The following is a 6,000-nucleotide window of genomic DNA, read 5'->3' as shown; positions in this document are numbered from 1 at the left end:
CTAGGCATGTCTTCGCAAAACCACGCAAAACATTTTTTGAAATCTTTTAAGAAAATGACTAGTCGCTCGTGCTGAAGACAATGTAGAACCAATCTGGATCAAGCCAGGATCCTTCTCAGTACTCACATTAATGAACATGATCTCATTCATTAAGAGCTTACCATGCCTCTCTTTCTCTCAGTTGATCAATTTTTGCAAATCCTGAGGAATTCCTTCCTCTTTGTTTTCATCACAGTGTCAGAAAAGTTTTGAAAAACTTAGGTCAATGCAATGATTTCAAGGCACAGAAAAGTAGGTGAAAATCTCTACCATTTCATTCAGAACTTGCTGGCACAACTGGCTCCATAGCAGAAATAGACACAAAAGAAAGAGTGTAAAAAACAAACATAATACAAGCAAGTGATGTCTGAGGTAACACTCCCGAAATCACCCGACTCCGACACAACAAGACAGACTCGATACAACAAGACTGACTCAAAATAACACAATAGAACTGACTCAATACAACATAACAGAGCCGACTCAATACCCAAGTCAAAAAGTAAAGTAAACCGCACTCGCAAAATGCTCAAAATAGTGCGTTCCATCCCCATATCTGGAGTAAAATGAGTGTCATCGGCAGCTGGTTCATCCCTCGATCACATAGTCACATTATTTCCCAAGTTCACTGATCCAGTGCCAATAGAATTTGCAGAGCCTGGTGCGACGATGACCTCGTTATCAATCAGATCTTGTATTTCGTGGTGAAGACGAAAACACATGTTAGTGTCATGGCCGACTTGTTGATGGAAGGCACAGTACTTGGCCGCATCATGCTTGGCTGGAACGGGATCCGGGAGAGGCTGAGGCTCAAGGGGTTTGAGGTGGCCTTGTCCAACAAAGATTTGGAGAGCTTTGGACAAAGTCATGTAGAGGGGATTGAAGACCCTTTGGCTTCGGGGTTGGTACTTCAAGATTTGTAGAGTGTTGAATGTACCAGCAAAGGGATTGGCAGGTGCTGACTGGGTTTGATGATCTCTTCGGAGTGTAGGATTGAAGCTAGAAGCAATGTTTCTGGCACGACATCCCTTTTCTCGGTTTGCCCCTTGATTCAGAATGCTCTCATCCTGACTGCCAAAAGTGTCATCCATAGTCTTTGCAACAACTGCGAGCATTTGCTGTTTGTTCAGTCCTTTAGCCTTCAAGGCCTCAACAGCCCACTGAAGATGTTCATAGGGATCAATGCCTGCCCCTGCCTTGTTCTTATCACTGGCCTCCACTTTGCTAAGAGATTGGCCTTCTTCCAATGCAGCCCATCCCAAGGTTGGGGAGCCTTTTGACATGAAACCCTGGTATGTGATGTGGTTGATGATGGGGCCAAAACCCCAAAGGCTAAATCTGCCACTGTTCTCTGAAGATCTTCAATCATGCTCACTAGCTCAAAAGTAGTGGGTTCATGGGTTTGCGATGATTGGAGTTCGAGCACATTCATCATACACAAGTCCATGCTGTCTGGGATAAACACCTCAGGCTTGGGTAGATGGGTCGGGGTGTATACACTAGGATTGTAAGTGAGTGGCAATGTATGGATTAGATTGAAATGTGGAGGTGACAGGTTAGTACTAGCCCGAGGTCCTTTTGGTGGAGCTATGGTCTCTTCGTCAATAAGATCCTAAATCTTATGACGTAGGCGGATGTAACGGTTCGTATCATGACCGTGCTATTGATAATACACATAGTATTTGGTGGGGTTATGTCTAACAGGGAGTGGGTCAAGCAAAGGTTGAGAATAAAGGGGTTTGAGATACCCTCTTTCCATCGGGACTTTTAGTGTGCTGGTTAGGCTCATATAGAGAGAGGTGAAAGTTCTGCCTTCAACTCGAACTGGGCTGGTTGTTTGTAGGCTTGATTTGGCAAAAGGGTCAGCTGTGGCGATTGTGTTGATTTCAATGGGTTTGGAAATAGTGCTACTACCAGCATGGGTACTCTTGGAAAACACCCTCCTTACCGATTCATTTGTTCTGGGAATAATCCCTCTGTTGAACGCACTCTCAATCTAAACCCCCAATTCATGCAAACTTTTGAAAGTAAATAGTGGAGCGACTATTAAATTTTGCAACATATCAGGCTTAAGGTTTTGCACCACTATCCGCACTTGGTCCCTCTCAGAAGGCCGATCTGTCATCTGTGCTGTCTTTGCTCTCCACCGTGCAACAAATTCCACAAAAGACTCTGTGGGGTTCTGGTGGGTTGCTTCAAGGTCTTGGGTGGTTATTTCAGGTTGGGTATTGTAAGAGTACTGATCAACAAAGGCCTCAGCCAACTTTTCCCAGTTTTGCTTCACTGTATGCTCCAACTCAGCGTACTAAGTGGCGGCTGCACCCGACAGGGTTCTCCCATACAGAGAGAGTTTCTGCGACTTAGTCAGACCCATCGGTTTAAGGACTTCCAAGAAAAGTCGGATATGTACTATAGGATCTCCAGACCCGTCGAAACGGTCAATGTGTGTCATTCTGAATCTATCTGGGAGCCTTACTGCAGCCTCGGTGTACCCATCCTCAATGTCATGAATGGAGTTAAGGCCCTGTGCCATTTTGACTTGCTTATCAAGGTTTTTAATTTTCTCCGAGCTCAGATCGAGATCAGTAATATCAAGGGGATAAAGCCTCCCATTAGGCTGCACCAGGGGTCTGAAAACTCGAGCTTGAGCCAACCCTTCTCGGGGATCCAGACCATGCAAATCTTCAGCTGGCGGGAGTGGGTCAAAGGTCGACTGGGGTCCCGAGGCTAAATGTGTGGTAGGTGTCCCAGATGGGTGTTGCATTTCAACATTGGTCCCATCCTGCCTAGCAATTCCCTGTTTTAACGCTGCTATCATGGCAACAACTTCTTCCGAACTCTATGCCATCACGAGTCTTCTGAGTTTAAACAAAGGTGATGTGACTGGTAACTATCGGATCAGTTGAACTGGTGAGCCCTGACTGGCCTTTCTTTGCCCTACCACTGGCGAAGGAAACACTGGTTGCCCTTGATTGAATCTCTGACCTAACAAAGTCTATCAACACAAGTCCAATGTACCTGGGGGATATCGGAGCCTTCTGAAGCTATGGTTCCAGGACTACCTTGCAAAAGAAGAAAGCAGACAGCATCTCAGCCTGATTTCACCAGAACAAATATGAGCATAGCTGAATAACTGTATTCCATACTGAATTCTGCCCCAAAATCAAATACTAGACTCGCGACTGATATGCACATCTCTATATAGTTCATTATAAAGCACATGCCAGTTAATTGAGAGCCAAAACACCGCTATGGTGGGGTAGGGTTACCCTGTCCTAGTTTCATCAAGAGCTAGGGTTTCACTAAGCACGCATGCGGTTTCATATAATCCTGCATTCGGGTGAGCAACATGTCCTAGTTTGGAACAATCTCTACAACTTTTGATATGCAACTAGGCCAATTGGTCAAAAAAATGGTGCCTCAGCAAGACCACCTAATATACCTCTCACTCTTAACACCGAGAAGTGAAAGGAGGATCAAACGGTATGGCGGTAGTCCAGATCCAAGGTTTGTGTTCCCATCGTGGCAGAGCCCGCAACTGGTCAACCTTATGGCACGCTTTTCCAAGAAAGCCTTCGGCAAACCGTTCAGGAATAGTAGATGGCAAACACTGTGACTTAGGCGCACCTATGCAAATGCAATGCAAAGAAACACATAAATGTAGATAAAACAACATATCATGAGTTCGAGTCAAGTTCTCTAAATCCCCAGCAAAGTGGCTAGAAACTGTAGACTTGACTTTCTTCACGTCCCCTTTTGGAGAGCTCGAATTGGTCCTACAGTTCGAACTCCTATCACGGTTTTGAAACTAGTCTCACAAAGTGCAATGTGAAACTGATAAACATCAAAGAGTCCAATCCGGCAAATCATTTTGGAAAATCAGATTTTAAATCAAATAATGCCAAAACTGGACTACTTTGCCAGATTACAAAGTCGCCACCTAAATACATTATTTTTGGGAAATTTAGGAAACCCTGACTCGTGCCAAAGGCCACGTGTCCGTCATCACCAAAGTTGCCTCGGCACGGGAACTTGGGTACGAGAGGGGAAGGTCTTGAAATGAGCACCCCTGCTCGCCCGATCAAAGGATCGGCCTCTACTAAGTATGATATGTTGTTTTATATACACATGTGTTCTTATTCTGGTTATTAGCTAACTTTACTATGTGACGCACACACAAGTATAGACTATATCGCAAGGATTGGAACAAAACAACTCATGTTTGTTTTCGAAAATAGTTTGAAAATGCCACCCTCAAGTGGGCTAAGGCACGGATTTGTCATCAAACATGATGGGCTTGAAACATGATTTTGCCACTTCGCAAAGTGGGCTTAAAACTCGCATTTGATGAATTGTCCCAATTCAAGTAATCAAGCCTTCATCCACAGGTATTCATGTAGTTAAGCAAATAAGCACATAGCCTCATGGCAAGCATGCTAAACATGGCAACACTCACACTCATGCAAGTATGCTAAAGCGTAAAACTTACAGTGTACTCTAAGCCAAAACAAAAGCTAGTTAGAAATATAAATGATCCTAACCATACAAGATGCCTAATGCAACACATGCAATAATGCAACTAAGTAGGCTCGGCTATCTAAGATGGCATATGAATGCAACACTTTGATAACATGCTTTGAAACACATATTCAAGTAAGTGTATTGAAATTGCGATGCATTTCGAATGATGCGCCGAGCCCGGTGCATGCAATACAAATGAATGATGCAAACATGCGAGCATAAGGTATGCTAATCAAAACGTGCCCTAATCTAACCATCGAAAGAGGTAAGTAAAAGGGACAAAGACGTGGGGTTGGAAGACATGCACACACAAACGCACCCTTATTACAACATTATACCCTCTCGGAGGAGAGTCTGAATAAATAAGCTAAGTTACACTAAGCTAAGCTAAGCTAATTATTACAAAACGAAACTAATTAACTATTCTAGCTAATTAATTACAAACCAAATTGAAATTGAATAACTAGCTGCACAAACTAATTAGGTACAATACTTGAATCAAATAATTAGCTAAAACAACTAATTAAAGCAAGTAAAGTGGCCTCGCGGGCGAGGGAGACATGCATGCTCGTTTGGTGTCATCCCGAAAATCCATCGCCTTGCCGTCGGTTGTCTCTGTTTGCACTCGCCTCTGTTTTCTGAACATTGATCCAATCTTACAGGTTGTTTTTGCTTCAAAACAGGAACCCTCTTGCATAGAAATGAACTGGTGGCATGTCGGCCACAAAAGGTGGCTGTCGGCCACCCTAATTGGCCAGCCGGCTAGTGTAGGTGGCCGGTGGGCTACCTCAAGTGGCCGGTCGGCCGCCTGCTTTTCCAAAATGCTATTTTTGCTGCAACAGAGAACAACAAAGGCAAAACAAGGAATTTTGCAAGAAATGTATGTACTGCCACTCTCCTCATTATTTCTCAAGCTCAAAGGAGTATGGCGCTTGGCTCTCAAGCCACCAATCAAACATCTCAATGCATGATGGCTAAAGGATCAAGCTTGTACAAGCTAATGAATGTGGACATAAGACTAAAATAACCACCACCCTATCATGCATGATCAAGGGTGACGGCGACCAAGAAATACAACACGTTTCATCAGTTTGAGTATGAAACGTTTCACATTTCTTGTGTTTGGATTAACGTCCGATCCAAACACATGCAATGCAGCACACATGTTTATCTTGCTCAAGTTTTACTTGATCGATTTTGTTTACACATTTTACATTACCGATTAATCCTTTAACCGATTTAGTCCAATGTGAAAGTCCTCTAATGAGAGAGGGGTCAACCAAAGGAGGGTTTAAAACATGAGAGAGATAATGCCTTTGACTAGGAGGAATCCTCAAAAGAGGGTTAAAGCCATTTGAGCACAAACTCTAACTTATGTTTAAACTAGGGCTGTCAATGGATTGAATTTAATCCGAATCCGATCTGATAATCCGAATCCGC

This window comes from Camellia sinensis, chromosome 9 (genome assembly GCF_055761805.1).
Source record: "Camellia sinensis isolate YWXY chromosome 9, ASM5576180v1, whole genome shotgun sequence".
NCBI classification, from domain to species: domain Eukaryota; kingdom Viridiplantae; phylum Streptophyta; class Magnoliopsida; order Ericales; family Theaceae; genus Camellia; species Camellia sinensis.
Note: the sequence above shows the minus strand (reverse complement) of the source record.